We start from the raw sequence: 16950 nt of genomic DNA, 5'->3' as shown, positions 1-16950 counted from the left end.
TGGAGATGAGCACATGCAGGGGCTGGAGAACAGCATCTAGGAGTTGAGAGCAACCTCCATCCAATAGCCAGCAAGGAAATGGGGCCTCAGTCCTATTTGCTGTATGGAACTGAATTCTGCCAACCACCTGAATGTGCCTGGAGGTCTTATTCTCTAGAACTTCCAGATAAGACCAGTTTGGTAGACACCTTGATGTTGGCTTTGTGAGACTTGAAGCAGAGAACCCAGCTGAGCTCACTGAGACTTCTGACCTACAAAACTGTGAGATAATAAATTTGTAGTAATTTGTTATGTGGCAACAGAAAACTAATATAGCACTGGTCTTCTTTGTTCGGAAATGAATTCTATTTCCTGCTCCACTAGTTGTTGCTTTATTTTTAATTCTTTTCATTGTTAAGTTTCTAAACTAAATCATATAAACTCACTGTCTCAATTTTCTTGCCACTTGTTTTTTTTCCCTAAATTCCCATGCCTCTGTCTCCCTGGTGTCCAAAAATGGCTTTGTGATGACTAGTCTTCTTAGTAAATGTAGCGACCTCAGATCTCATTTCCTTTGGTGTTTTGTATTGCACTTGATTTTTCTCTCCTGAAATTTTCTTTTCTGTTTTTCTTTTTGTATTACTTTATGATTCTGTATCCCCCTCCCCACTCCTTTTGTCTTCTTCACAAACCTTGCTGACCAGTATGAGAGTTGAATTTAGGACCTATTTCAGGGAACCAGCAAAGGTAAATAAGAAAACAGGATTTGAAGAGAGCTTTTGGAGCAGCCCAACTTAATTTTCCTAGACAACTTTGTTAGCGTAAGACTCTTCCTAAAGAACCACATGTCCACCTTGGCCATTTTCCTGTAGTCATTATATAGATCAGTTACCTACTGCCCCAGTAGTGCTTCCTGACAAACCACTACAAACTTGCTGGCTTAAAAACCTAATCATTTGTCATTTATGTATCTGCTGATCTTGGTGGGGCCCAGCAAGGTGGTACTGCTGTAGGCTTGGTGGGTTGTGGTTCTGCATGTTGCGGATTGTTGCAATACGTGTTTGCTGTGGTGGTAGTACTCCATGTATTTCTGTCCTCCTTTGTGGAATGGTCTCGCCGTGCCATGTTCTTCTTATGCCCATAGCAGAGGTGCAAGAGGGAAAAAGTTAACATGTAAGGGCTCTTTAAGGCTTGGCTTTGGAACTGGCATATACTGTCAATTCCAGCTCATTCTGTTAGCCAAGCAAATTACAAGGCCAAAGTGCAAACTAAGGAGTGGGAGAATACACTTAGCTATAGATGGAATCATGTCCCCTGCCCAAAATTTCATATATTGAAGCCCTGACCCCCAATACGATGGTATTTGGGGATGAGGCCTTTGAGATATAATTAGGTTTAGATGAGGTCTTGAGGGTAGGGCCCTCACGACGGACTTAGTGCTTTTATAGGAGGAGACACCAGAGAGCTTGCTCTCTTTCTCTCTTTGTCATATGAGGACACAGTGAGAAGGTGGCCATCTGCAAGCCAGAACTCTACCATGCTGGCACCCTGACCTCAGATTTCCTCCAGAAATGTGAGAAAATAATTTCTGTTTAATAAGCCACCCAGTCTATGGTATTTTGTGCAAGGCTTACATATATGATTAAGGCCACTGATCTAGGGAAGAATGGAGAATTGGGGCAAAAAATGCATGCTGTCAGAGACATTGAGTAGTATCTCATATTCTCTCCTCCTCCTTTCCCCACTCAGAGAAAGAATGTCTACTCTTCTTTATAGTCTTTTTAAAAACTCTGTCTATATCCTGTATTAATCATTAAAGGTTAGGTTATCCTTCCATGGCAAACAACCTTCAATTTCTCAGTGAGTTAACACCACCAGAGTGAATCTGGGGGATTCTCCATGGCAGCTTCCCTGCAGGTGTTGGCTCTGCATTCTACACTGTACCTGTCTATAACACTTCCCTATTAACTAGTGATTGCCATGTCACGTTTGGGGAGCCAAACACCAGCAATTAAATGCTTTGGTCCCAAAGTGACACATTATCATTCTTGTGTAGGCAGAACTAGAGGAGAACCACGTATTGGTGAACATCAATTATAATGTGTACTCTCTCTCCTCCCAGGCCTGTTTTCTTCTTTGGGCTTCATTTCTTCCTGCAACAGGGGAAACTGAGCTAGAGAACTTTCTGCTCAGACAGTCTGTGTTCCACGTCACCAACAGTCTTGTAGCTGCTTTGCCTTGCTGCCTTGGTGCTCTGGATTAAGTGCCTAGGACCTCCACCAGAGTCACCTAATTTATGAGAAATATCTGTGGGCATCCCTGAGGACCTGCCTAGCAGACCTGGCTCATGATATTGTGAGACAATTGCTTTTGAAAAATGAAATATATCCACTTTAATTTGGTGTCTGAGATTTTCTAATTCTAGCCCAAATTTGTTTTCAAGGATCATCTACTACTACAGACTTCAATCTAAACTGACACCTTACTGTTCCTTAGATATAACCTCAGACTTAATCTCATACTACTTTTGTTTTTGTTCACTTTGCTGTAGACACACTGACTTTTTTGTTGTTGTTTTACAAACATGCCAAGCTTGTTCCTACTTCAGGGCCTTTGTACCTGGTGTTTCCTTTGGCATACTCTTCCTCAGCTCCACTGTATTTCATCACTGTCTTCCCAGGTTAAATGTTGTCACCTCAGAATGGCCTTTACTACCTTGCCTGGAATGTTTCCCCTCCAGTCCCCTTAGCATATCACCTTCACATCACTTATCTCTAGCAGAAATCATTTCATATCTTTGTCTATGTTTATTGTCTGTCTTTCCCAACTGGAATGTAAACCCTCTGAGGGTAGGGGCCTCTGCTGAATTTTTCACTGCTGTAACCCTGGCACTTAGAAGAGTGGTTGGAACATAATAATTGCTTAGTAAAATTAGCTGCTAAGTTGATGCTGGCTTCTCAGCCTTTGGCTTTCTTCACCTGGCTACCTCTCCCACCCCATCCGCATTTCAGCATGTCTAAATCTTATACAGTCTCCAAAGTGAGCTTAAAGGCCAGCTTCTTCTTGAGTTTTTCACTTATCTATGTCTCCAGTTTTTCCCTAACAATCCCTAGCAAGAAGGCATCTCTTGCTTCCTCTAAACATTCATAATATCCAACAAAAATATTTCTAGGTATCATTCTCAAAGGACTACAACACTTTTCAGATTCAGTGTGCTTCTTAATCTCAGAACAACCTAGTGATAAAGTCCTCATAGATTAAGAATCTTGGAGAGGTCCTGCAACTTGTAAGAAATCCCATCATGCCTGGAAGTCTTGTGTTTTGCCTTCGAGTCCAGCACCCATTCCTCCACATTACACGTGACATTCATTTCTCTCACACATGTAGGTTATACACAAATAAAATAAAGTGTAATCCTTGTATCCTTGTCCCAGTAGGAAAAACATCACACTGTATCTAGCTCTGTCCTTCCATGTCTGTGTGGCTAAGGGGAGGTATGTATTGATTTTCATGGGAACCCTGAGGAGCAGCATCTGAGGGCCAAGGGCCACTGGGAAGGAGGCCTTCCAAGAGGAGATGCTCTGTGAGTCTAGTTTCAAAGGAAGAGAAGTCAGCCAGATTGATAGGAAAAGATGGAAACTCAGGGTTGAGACAGCCACAGGGACAAACTTGCAGGAAGGGTATTTGCTGGGCCTAGGCCCAAGAATTCTCTTATTGGTGACTGTTGCTCAAGTCATAGGCCCCTCTCACCTGATTCTGGAGCATGAAGATGGGGTAAATTTGGATGCTACTGAGAGGAAGAGTGCCCTTCTGCTCCCAGGCTGCTGAGATCTCTTGAAGTTTAGGGGTTGATGAAGAGAAAATCACCCTGGGTAGAGGAGTGGGGAAAGGATTTATAAGAGAAGGAGAAGGAGTTGAACAATGAGAACATATGGGCACAGGGAGGGGAACATATGGGCACCGGGGCCTGTCGGGGGGTGGGAGGCAAGGGAAGGGATAGCATTAGGAGAAATACCTAATGTAGATGACGGGTAGATGAGTGCAGCAAACCACCATGGCATATGTATACCTATGTAACAAACCTGCATGTTCTGCACGTGTATCCCAGAACTTAAAGTATAATAAAAAAAAAAGAAGAAGTATTTGTAGTTTCAAAGCTTAGAACCGTGAACAGTGATATGGTTTGACAAAGTATTAAAAAAAAAAAAAAGAAGTATTTGTAGTTTCAAAGCTTAGAACCGTGGACAGTGATATGGTTCGACTGTGTCCCCCCTGAAATCTTGAACTGTAGCTTCCATAATTCCCACATGTTGTGGGAAGGACCTGGTGGGAGGTAATTGAATCATGGGGCTGGGTCTTTCTCATACTGTTCTCATGATAGTGAATAAGTGTCATGAGATCTTATGGTTTTATAAAGGGGAGTTCTCCTACACAAGTTTTCTTTTGCCTGCTGCCGTGCAGGACATGACTTTGCTCCTTCTTTGCCTTCTGCCGTGATTGTGAGGCCTCCCCAGGCATGTGGAACTGAGAGACAGTTAAACCTATTTCCTTTATAAATTACCCAGTGTCATGTGTATCTTTATTAGCAGCGTGAAAACTGACTAATACAGACAGCTAATGCCAGAAGAGTATAGAAAGGACACAGTCTCTAGTATCTGCACTGGGCAGGTCTTATTTTGTGCTGCAGTTTTCTAACCATTTTACTTGTGCCTATAGTTAGATCTAATTTGTAATTAGGGTGGTTTTACTTGACATTATCAAAAAGCTCTGTTTAAATGGCCTTAAACAAAGAAAGAGATTTATTGGATCATGTAACTGAAAAGTCCAAAGAAAGGATGGGTTTCAGATGTGGTTAGATCCAAGTTTCAATTTTTACAGCCATAATTCTCTCAGCTCTATCCTCCTCTATGTTGCCTTCATCACAAGTGGGCTTCTTTCAGGTAGCAAAATGTATGCAGCAGTTCCTGACCTCACCTCAGCACATTTGTCAATCAGGATTGTCCTCTTTTCCATTAAATCGAAGTCCTGGGTTTCGTTCTGATAGGACCAACTTAGGTTGTGTGCTCATTCCTACATCAAATACCCTGATAAGGCAGATAAGATGATGCTGATTTCTGAGACTACTTAAGGTTAACCCCTTTTTGTAGCAGTGGAATTAATTCCATCCAAACTCTGTGGCTGCTCTACAACAACAGGGTAGAATACTTTTATTCTACCCTGTCCACTGTATTCTTCCTTTTCTTCTGGAAGCTTAGACATACATGCTCCATGAGCTCAGGATCATACCTAGCTTGTTCTCCAGTGTATATTTTTCAGTTTTGAGTTTATGGTGGGCACTCGGTAAATACTTATTAAATGAATACATCAAGTGTTTTATGAATCTTTGACTTATGCCTTTACTGAATCTTCTATCTCTGCACTTTGCTGTTCTAAAATACAATTTGTCCTTTTTTTCTCCAACAAAAGACATACTCATATAATTTTTCTTCAGCCTAAATTTTTTCTTCCTTCTGTTGTCTCTCAAACTATTGTTCCATCATTTTCTTCTCCTTCATTTTCAGACTTCAAGAGAGCAGTCTGCTCCAGCTATCTCCACTGCCTCACCATTCACCGATACCTTAACTCCTTGCAAGCTGTGTTTTCCCTTATTCTGCTGCTCTCTCAAGTGTCACTAATACATTTCTTTTATTCTCAAATCCAGTGGCCTTTTTGTCAGTCCTAATTTTCCATGATTTCGCTGTTGCAAATAATGCTGTTGATGGTCCATGCTTCTGGAAACACTTATTGTTGTCTTGATGATCCTTCTGCCTCTGACTGCTCTCCTCTTTCCTGGTTTGGCTTGGTTTGATTTTCTGATAATTTTCTCTTAATTCTTCCCTTTGCCTTCTCTCATCTTGTTAAATATGGATCATCTCCAAGGTTCTACATGTTTCACCCTTTCTTACCTTGTCTGCTCTCAACTTCAGCTCTCATATTTATGCTAGATGCCGTTCAAATCATAAGCCCTAATCTCTGCTCTGTCCTACAGGTCTGAATTTGTGACTAATTCACGAACATTTTCACTTGCATATTCCACACAAAGCCAATGTGTCAGAATCTGTCCATATCCTCCTCCCTGTCCACCTTCTTCTGTTTTATTCTTCCATTCTCTGCATGCTGATACCATCCTCTTAGTTTTCTGTTCTCAAAAATTAAGAGAGGCATTGACTTCTCCCTTTCTTCATTTATTGTATTATTCTGAAAGGGCTGAAATAAAGTCTACTATATTCTACATTTTCAAACTGTCTTTTAAAATTCAACTTAAGGTTGCATAAATGTCTTCTTTTGAGAAGTGTCTGTTCATATCTTTTGCCCACTTTTTGATGGGGTTTTTTTTTTTCTTGTAAATTTGTTTGAGTCCTTTGTAGGTTCTGGATATTAGCCCTTCATCAGATGAGCAGATTGCAAAAATTTTCCCCCATTCTGTAGGTTGCCTGTTCACTCTGATGGTAGTTTCTTTTGCTGTGCAGAAGCTCTTTAGTTTAATTAGATCCCATTTGTTAATTTTTGCTTTTGTTGCCATTGCTTTTGGTGTTTTAGATATGAAGTCCTTGCCCATGCCTATGTCCTGAATGGTATTGCCTAGGTTTTCTTCTAGGGTTTTTATGGTTTTAGGTCTAACATTTAAGTCTCTAATTCATCTTGAATTAATTTTTGTATAAGGTGTAAGGAAGGGATCCAGTTTCAGCTTTCTACTTATGGCTAGCCAATTTTCCCAGCACCATTTATTAAATAGGAAATCCTTTCTCCATTTCTTGTTTTTGTCAGGTTTGTCAAAGATCAGATGGTTGTAGTAGATGTGTAGTATTATTTCTGAGGGCTCTGTTCTGATCCATTGGTCTATATCTCTGTTTTGGTACCAGTACCATGCTGTTTTGGTTACTGTAGCCTTGTAGTATAGTTTGAAGTCAGGTAGCGTGATGCCTCCAGCTTTGTTCTTTTGGCTTAGGGTTGTCTTGGCAATGCGGGCTCTTTTTTGGTTCCATATGAACTTTAAAGTAGTTTTTTCCAATTCTGTGAAGAAAGTCATTGGTAGCTTAATGGGGATGGCATTGAATCTATAAATTGCCTTGGGCAGTATGGCCATTTTCACGATATTGATCCTTCCTATCCATGAGCATGGAATGTTCTTCCATTTGTTTGTGTCCTCTTTTGTTTCGTTGAGCAGTGGTTTGTAGTTCTCCTTGAAGAGGTCCTTTACATCCGTTGTAAGTTGGATTCCTAGGTATTTTACTCTCTTTGAAGCAATTGTGAATGGGAGTTCACTCATGATTTGGCTCTCTGTCTGTTATTGGTGTATAAGAATGCTTGTGATTTTTGCACATTGATTTTGTATCCTGAGACTTTGCTGAAGTTGCTTATCAGCTTAAGGAGATTTTGGGCTGAGATGACGGGGTTTTCTGAATATACAATCACATGATCGGCAAACAGGGACAATTTGACTTCCTCTTTTCCTAATTGAATACCCTTTATTTCTTTCTCCTGCCTGATTGCACTAGCCAGAACTTTCAACACTATGTTGAATAGGAGTGGTGAGAGAGGGCATCATCGTCTTGTGCCAGTTTTCAAAGGGAATGCTTCTAGTTTTTGCCCATTCAGTATGATATTGGCTGTGGGTTTGTCATAAATAGCTCTTATTATTTTGAGATACGTTCCATCAAAACCGAATTTATTGAGAGTTTTTAGCATGAAGCACTGTTGAATTTTGTCGAAGGCCTTTTCTGCGTCTATTGAGATAACCATGTGATTTTTGTCTTTGATTCTGTTTATATGCTGGATTATGTTTATTGATTTGCGTATGTTGAACCAGCCTTGCATCCGAGGTATGAAGCCCACTTGATCATGGTGGATAAGCTTTTGGATGTGCTGCTAGATTTGGTTTTCCAGTATTTTATTGAGGATTTTTGCATCGATGTTCATCAGGGATATTGGTCTAAAATTCTCTTTTTTTGTTGTGTCTCTGCCAGGTTTTGGTATCAGGATGATGTTGGCCTCATAACATGAGTTAGGGAGGATTCCCTCTTTTTCTGTTGATTGGAGTAGTTTCAAAAGGAATAGTACCAGCTCCTTCTTGTACCTCTGGTAGAATTAGACTGTGAATCCGTCTGGTTCTGGACTTTTTTTTGGTTGGTAGGCTATTAATTATTGCCTCAATTTCAGAGCCTGTTATTGGTCTATTCAGAGATTCAGCTTCTTCCTGGTTTAGTCTTGGGAGAATGTATGTGTCCAGGAATTTATCCATTTCTTCTAGGTTTTCTAGTATATTTGTGTAGAGGTGTTTATAGTATTCTCTGATGGTAGTTTGTAATTCTGTGGGGTTGGTGGTGATATCCCCTTTATCATTTTTATTGCATCTCTTTGATTCTTCTCTCTTTACTTCTTTATTAGTCTTGCTAGCAGTCTATCAGTTTTGTTGATCTTTTCAAAAAACCGGCTCCTGGATTCATTGATTTGTTGAAGGGTTTTTTGTGTCTCTATCTCCTTCAGTTCTGCTCTGATCTTAGTTATTTCTTGCCTTCTGCTAGCTGTTGGATGTGTTTGCTCTTGCTTCTCTAGTTCTTTTAATTGTGATGTTAGGGTGTCAATTTTAGATCTTTCCTGCTTTCTCTTGTGGGCATTTAGTGCTATAAATTTCCCTGTACACACTGCTTTAAATGTGCCCCAGAGATTCTGGTATGTTGTGTGTTTGTTCTCATTGGTTTCAAAGAACATCTTTATTTCTGCCTTCATTGGGTTATGTACCCAGTAGTCATTCAGGAGCAGGTTGTTCAGTTTCCATGTAGTTGTGTGGTTTTGATTGAGTTTCTTAATCCTAAGTTCTAGTTTGATCGCACTGTGGCCTGAGAGACATTTATGCAGCCAACAGACACATGAAAAAATGCTCATCATCACTAGCCATCAGAGAAATGCAAATCAAAACCACAATGAGATATCATCTCACACCAGTTAGAATGATGATCATTACAAAGTCAGGAAACAACAGGTGCTGGAGAGGATGTGGACAAATAGGAACACTTTTACACTGTTCTTGGGACTGTAAACTAGTTCACCCATTGTGGAAGACAGTGTGGCGATTCCTCAAGGATCTAGAACTAGAAATACCATTTGACCCAGCCATCCCATTACTGGGTATATACCCAAAGGATTATAAATCATGCTGCTATAAAGACATATACACACATATGTTTATAGTGGCACTATTCACAATAGCAAAGACTTGGAACCAACCCAAATGTCCATCAGTGACAGACTGGATTAAGAAAATGTGGCACATATACACCATGGAATACTATGCAGTCATAAAAAAGGATGAGTTCATGTCTTTTGTAGGGACATGGATCCAGCTGGAAACCATCATTCTCAGCAGACTATCACAAGAACCAAAAACCAAACAGTGCATGTTCTCACTCATAGGTGGGAAGTGAACAATGAGAACACTTGGACACAGGAAGGGGAACATCACACGCTGGGGCCTGTTGTAGGGTGGTGCACGGGGGAGTGGGGAGGGATAGCATTAGGAGATATACCTAATGTAAATGACGAGTTAATGGGTGCAAGCACACCAACATGGCACATGTATACATACGTAACAAACCTGCACGTTGTGCACATGTACCCTAGAACATAAACTATAATAAAATAAAATAAAATTCAACTTAAATGCTCTTTCCTCTATGATGCCTTTCCTTATCGTAGCTAGAAGATCAGTTTTCAATCATTTTTTCTTATTGAGATGACAGATTGACTCTCAACTCTGAGGTGAAGGACTACAGCTTATTTTATTTTTCCTGTCTCCAAACTCCTGGCAGTGTCTGGTAGATATGTAGTAGGTGCTCAAAAGATGTTTGTGGAATGGATAACTAACTGATTTTTCTATTGATTTTATCTGTTTAGTATCACTGTGATTATTATTATTTTTAACTTTTTGTTCCCACTGCCTTTATTCTACTTCAGGTCCTCGTTATCTTTGATCTAGACTCCTATAATGATCTCTTGACTGCCTTCATTTTCTCTCTTTTGTAGTCTGCCATATACATTGCTTTTAGATATACTTTTGAAAACACAGATCTAATAATGTCACTACATTCCATAAAGATCTTCAGTGACTCCTTATTTCCAACCAAATAAACATTTCTCAGTTTGACTTTTCAAGGTCTTCTGTCATTTCACCTTAAGTGATCTTTTGTTCTTCATGTCCCTGTCTTCTATATTTACTAGGCAAATTGAGCAATTTGTCCTCTATATTCCTGCCTCTGTTTATTTATTCCTTTAATAAATATTTGTTGAACATCTGCGACATACCAGATATTCTAGGTACTAAGGAGACCATTGAAAAAGTGATAGTCTCAGCCCTCTCGGAACTTGACGTCTGTTGAGGAAGAGAGACATTCAGTTAATTACGTACATAATATTTCATTGCAGTTATGAAAGCATATGCTGTGGCTTTTTATTGAAATGAAGGCTACCATATTCTATATTTTCAAATTGTATCTTTTAAAATCTAACTTAAACGCCCCTTCCTCTGTGATGCCCTTCCTTGTCTTAGCTAGAAGTTATCTTTTACCCTCTAAGCTCTGGTCCCACTCTACTTGTACCTTCTCATGACTCATCTCATGCTTTGCTTTGTATTATTATGTGTGAATATTCTTTCTCTTACAAGGCATTTAAATCGTTAGTGTGGAATTAGAATCACTTTCAACTTTGCATATCTTAGTATCTTTCTCATAGCAAGTTGGAAGCGTTAAGTAAGATGTAATGTGGGATCAATCTTTTCAGGTATTTATTTTAAGTATCTTTTTTTTGGCTTTGTTGATTGGCTGTATGTTCATCAGTTTGATTCATCAGGTATTAGCAGGGGAGAGACCAGGATGTGAATCTTGGCCCTGACAGGAGAGAATAGAGGTAACCTACAGATTGTCTTTCATTTACTCTGCCTAGTTTTTTTCCCCCCTGAAATCCCCAGAAATGTTTTTGTTTTATTATTAGCTTCTATATTGCTGATTTTTAACATTGTTACATTTAGTGCCATATTGTATCTGGAGGTTATACTGCTTTACATTATTGTACATTTCATTTATTGTCATGCCCTATTTAGGACATTGTTGTGTCAGCCCTAGAGCTGACCCAGATGTTCACAAACAGGGCACTCAGAGATACCTTGAGGCATTGTGGGAGTATAGATTAGGCTACGCTTTGCATGCTCATCTCTGGGTGTATAATCAAGCTTTACTTAGAGTAAATGTGTATTCTTTCCAATTATTTGGCTGTTATTTCTTGCAATTTTTGGAAATGTGCTTATGCATTTACTAATGTTATAGGAATGATTTTGTCAGACAACAGTTAATATTTTGTCTACCTAAATTGTCAATGAAAGTACATCTTAACTGTTAATGATTAGCAAAGAGCCTTTTTAAAATTGTATACAATTAAAGGAAATTAAAATAACTTTCTCTTAAATGTGGAAACTTAATTTTATTAGCTGCCCTTTGGGAACTAGGTTATTAGTTTCATGTTCCCTTTACATGAAAAATTATAGTGAATCTCCTTTTACAAAGGAGAAAATTTCATTACTCTAGGATTATGTCTTATTCCACATTTTACAACACTCACTAACTGAATTTACTCTTTAAAAAGTGAGCATTAAATAAATACAGTTTAACAATTGAGCACTTTTCTGCTTCTCAATGTTGAATAATAAAAAGAGAAATCTTGTCATTTGTTTTTAGTTACCTTGATCCTGATAAGGTCATGCTAATACATCACCTTCATTCCTTGTGTGAAAATATTTATACTACAATGAACCTGTGATGATGAGACTTCTGAAAGAATGATGGAAAGAACCTTCATGTGGCCGGGCAGGGTGGCTCACACTTGTAATCCCAGCACTTTCGAAGGCTGGGGCAGGAGGATCACTTGAGCCCAGGAGTTCAAGACTATCCTGGTCAACATAGTGAGACCCCTGTCTCTACAAAAAAGAAAAAATAAAAATTAGCTGGGCATGGTGGCTCACACCTGTAATCGCAGCACTTTGGGGGGCTCAGGTGGGAGGATTGCTTGAGCCCAGGAGTTTGAGACCAGCCTGGGAAACACAGTGAGATCCCACCTCTACAAAAAATAGAAAAGTACCTGCTGAGGCAGAAGGATTCCTTGAGCCCAGTAGGTCGAGGCTGCAGTGAGTTATCACTGTGCCACTGCACTCCAGTCTAGGTGACAGAGCAAGACCCTGTCTCAAAAGAATTTTCTTTTAAAAAGAACCTTCAGATGGTATATAAGCCTACTCTGGTTTGTTTATAATGAATGTAGGCCCCCAAAGAAGCTATTGTTTAAGAAAAGGTGGTTATTAGATCTGAAAGAAAATGGGAGGCATATATTTTTACTTTTTTGGATTAAATGGGAATGGCAGTTTTCTTCTACACCTTAAGCTTGCCCTCTCTACCAGCCTCTGCGGGGCCTCTTGATCCTTCAAATTTCTCATTTTTATCTAACAGGCCTGATGGGTCATTCTGAGAATTTAGTTGGGAAATGGAAGGTCCTTACTCTCTGAGAATGTACAAGGCAGGAATTAGCAGCTGCTCTTTAGTTTTTGATCTGTTAATTGGGCAGCCATACTGGCTATTTTTGCAATATTGGTGGCAAATTGCCGCTTGAATCTTACAAAAGAGTGTGACTTTGTGACCAACTCTGGTTTTCTCTAGCATGTAGGCTGGGGATTTCATGTCACCAGTGGTGATTGGATGTTTAGAATACTTCAGTTTACCTCTTATGATATGTTAGCAACTTGAATAATATAAGAAGAAAGGTGCGTTAGTCATCTATTGTTGTATAACAATATTACCATAAACTTAGTGACTTAAAGCAACGTGTATTTGTTGTCTCATAGTTTCTGGGGCCAGGAGTCAGGGTATAGCTGACTTGAATCCTCTGCTCAAGGTCTCACAAAGCTTCAATCAACATATTTGCCAGTAGTTAGTTCTCAACTGGGGCTCAACTAGGGAAGGAGATGTTTTCAAGCTCACTTGGGCTGTTGGCAGAATTTAATTCCTGTGGTTGTAGGACTGAGGGTTTCAATTTCTTGCTGGCTATCAGTCCAGGGCCAGCTTCAGCAACTAGAATTGTCCTGCAGTTTCTGGCTGTATGACCACTTGCTTCCTCAAAGCCAGTAAAAGACGGAGACTCCAAAAAATGGATATGACAGATTTATGTAACATAATCACATAGTCATGTACATGTATCACATCTGTCGTGTCACCTTCACTTATTCTTTTGACTATAAACAAGCCACAGGTCCTGCCCATACTCAAGGGGAGGGATCACAATGGTACATGGAAACTGGGAATTGGGGATTATGAGGATCGTGTTCAGAGCCCACCTGACATCCGAAGAGAAAGGAAAATTGGGTTGATTGTGCCCTCAGGATTTTCTTTTCACTTATTATAGATAACTTGAGGGCAGGATTCTTGTCTGATTTATCATGTATCTTCTGTTTGCTGCCATCACCCACCTACTAGATGGTGTGTTACACTTAGTAGAAACTCAGTTGGTACTTGTAAGCTTAACTGTTATGCTATAAAACTACTATCAAAGAAAGAAAATACATACCCCTTTTCTCAGAAGAAGGTATCCTAGTGCTCTATGTGTATTTAATTTGGGAGAATACAGATCACCTTGTTAAATCAGTATAGCAATATAATAGTTGTTTGAAGATTTGGAACCGTATGCCACGTTGTCAGGAGAGACTAGCAACTGTATAAGGAGACCTTCTTTTAATCGTGTTCTACTTCTTTGTCTATCAGCATAACATTTTCTCCCAAATCAGCAGGCAAAATTAGCAAGGGCTTTTAATTTTTGTCTAAGAGAAGAACAGAAGCTGCCAAATCAGAGGAGAAGTGGGTATTTCTAACTCTGAGACTTGTGTACCTAAATTATCATACTCAACATTGTAGAAATATTAATTATGGGTATACTTGTCGTCCATGTGGCTGTAGAATTGACATTTTGCTTACACCAAAGCTGTGCTGTTTGTTATTCTTCTTTCTTGGATAGTTAAGATGGAGATTACTTTCCAACTTTGGCCTGGCAGAATGACTTCCACAGAGAAGGGTGGCAAGAAGAAAGGCTCTCCTGCTGTCAATGGGGGTGGTGATCCAAGAATACACCATCAACACTCAGAAGCACATCCATGAGTGGGCTTCAAGAAGCATGCCCCTGGGGCACTCACATCCAGAAATTTGCCATGATGAAGGAGATAGGAACTCCAGATGTGCGCATTGATACCAGGTTCAACAAAGCTGACTAGGCCTAAGGTTAAGGGATGTCCCATATTGTATCTGTGCATGGTTGTCCAGAAAACGTAATGAGGATGAAGGTTCTCAAGCAAGCTCTATACTTTGATTACCTATGTACCTGTTCCCACTTTAAAAAATCTATAGTCATTCAGTGTAGATGAGAACTAACTACTGGTCATTGAATACATGAAATAAGGTTATAAAACTGCAAAAAAGGTGGAAGCTATATAACCATTGAATACTTACACTTCTGTAGTGTGAATTTATGCAAGGTCACAAAAGTAATGCCTGAAAATAGAGGGAAAAAAAAGCAACAAAGAGGGTAGGTCTTTGTGGAGTGAGGAGGACCTTAATAAGTTAAATATTAATCTAACAGTAACAGACAAGGCAGCCAAGAATACAGCGATCAGAGGTAGGAATGGTTTATATTGAATAAAAGACTGTGAATGGAGAAGTAGATATTCCCAGTCAGTAAGATAGGCCTTATAATAAATGAGTACCACCAATAGCCAAAGAGTAGACAGTTACCAAATATGGTAGGTTCCTCAGTTGCAACTGTAATTATGCATTTTTTTTTAAGCGGTGGGTTCTCTCCATATTGGCCAGGCTGGTCTCGAACTCCTGGCCTCAAGTGATCCTCCCATCTTGACCTCCCAAAGTGCTGGGATTGCAGGTGTGAGCCACTGTGCCTGGCCTAATTATCCCTTGTATTTTACAAGTAGCATAACGTTTCAGGACAGAGATATTGGATGGAAAACTATTTAATTTTGACTTAGCTTTTGAGAATTTTTGTTCTCATCTTCTGTTACCAGCTATGCTTGGCAGAATTCTAGGATGACTCCCAAGATTCTCACCTGATACGGTTTGGCTCCACGTCCCCACCCAAATCTCACCTTGGATTGTATCCTCATAATCCCCATGCATCAAGGGCAGGACCAGGTGGAGGTAATCGGATCATGGGGGCGATTTCTCCCATGCTGTTCTCGTGATAGTGAGTCTCACAAAATCTGATCATTTTATAAACATCTGGCATTTCCCCTGCTTGCACTCATTCTTTCTCCTGCTGCCCTGTGAAGAGGTGTCTTCTGCCACGATTGTAAGTTTCCTGAGGCCTTCCCAGCCATGCGGAACAGTGAGTCAATTAAACTTCTTTTCTTTATAAATTATCCAGTGTCAGGTATTTCCTTATAGCAATGTGAGAATGGACTCATAATAGGGTACACATCCTGTAGAGTCACTTGTGATTAGGTCACTAATCAGTTGACTTTAAGTGAGTTAAGAGGGCCATTATCTGGGCGGGCCTTATCTAATCAAGTGAGCCTTTAAAAGGGATTGGGCCTCTTTACCAAGGACCCGCCAACATGGGCCGCGTTCGCACCAAAACCGTGAAGAAGGCAGCCCGGGTCATCATAGAGAAGTATTACATGCGCCTGGGCAACGACTTCCACACGAACAAGCGCATGTGCGAGGAGATCGCCATTATCCCCAGCAAGAAGCTCCGCAACAAGATAGCAGGCTATGTTACCCATCTGATGAAGCGGATTCAGAGAGGTCCTGTAAGAGGTATCTCCATCAAGCTGCAGGAGGAGGAGAGAGAAAGGAGAGACAATTACGTTCCCGAGGTCTCAGCCCTGGATCAGGAGATAATTGAAGTAGATCCTGACACTAAGGAAATGCTGAAGCTTTTGGACTTCGGCAGTCTGTCCAACCTGCAGGTCACTCAACCTACAGTTGGGATGAATTTCAAAACACCTTGGGGACCTGTTTGAATTTTTTCTGCAGTGCTATATTATTTTCAATAAATCTGGGACAACAACAACAACAACAACAACAACAACAACAACAACAAAAAAAAAAAGGGATTGGGTTTTCCCTGAAGTTAGAAAGATTCAAATTTTGGGAGCATTAGAGAGCCTATTGAGGGGACCACTAGGCGGGGAATTGCTGGTGACATCTAGAAGTTGAGAGTGGCTCCTGGCTGACAGCAGGAAAATGGGGGAATGTCTGTCTTACAACTGCAAGGAAATGAATTATGTCAGCAACCAGTGATCTTAAAAGAGAGCCCTATGCTTAAGAGGAAACCATAGTCTTGGTGGACATTTTGATTTCAGCCTGTGAGATCCTGAGTAGAGGACCTAGCTAATTCAGACTCCTGACCACAAAAAGTGTGAGGTGGTAAATGTGTGTTGTTTAAGATGCTAACCATATAGTTTTTTTTTTTTTTTTGTCAGACATCTATCAATAAAGAACATATCCTTATATGCAGCCTAAGCTTCTAAACTATCACTTTTCTAAACACACCCCATCCCTTCCCAACTTTGTGACTATACTCAGGTGTTCTCTTCCCTGGAATGATTTTTGTTATATATCTATTCTACCCATCATTTAAAATCCATCTCATGAACCACCACCTTATTGATTCTTTCTCTGCTTCTCTAGGCGAATAGGATCTTTCTATCCTTTGAATATCAAGTGTAGTTTATATCTCTTACGTGTAACTTTGTTTTGTAAAAGTTATTTGTATATATGGTTTATGCTTTTTATTTTAATTTTTTTATTTATTGGAATAGAAAGGACTGTATATACATTCAAATATTCCAACAGTGGGAAATAGTATGTAATGAAAATTAAATATTATCTATTTAAA

The 16950-nt window shown here is 39.8% G+C and overlaps 1 protein-coding gene and 1 pseudogene across 11 annotated transcripts in view; both read left to right on the top strand.

Annotated features, from left to right (window-relative positions):
• The window catches only part of ANKS1B (ankyrin repeat and sterile alpha motif domain containing 1B), a 1288070-nt gene that overhangs the window by 36707 nt on the left and 1234413 nt on the right, over window positions 1–16950 (top strand). The gene's annotated exons all lie outside the window — the stretch shown is intronic.
• Window positions 15648–16087, top strand: LOC135966401 (small ribosomal subunit protein eS17 pseudogene; annotated as a pseudogene).

The sequence above is a fragment of the Macaca fascicularis genome, chromosome 11, assembly GCF_037993035.2.
Source record: "Macaca fascicularis isolate 582-1 chromosome 11, T2T-MFA8v1.1".
In the NCBI taxonomy this organism is placed as follows: domain Eukaryota; kingdom Metazoa; phylum Chordata; class Mammalia; order Primates; family Cercopithecidae; genus Macaca; species Macaca fascicularis.
Note: the sequence above shows the minus strand (reverse complement) of the source record. Positions and strands in the feature narration are given on the sequence as shown.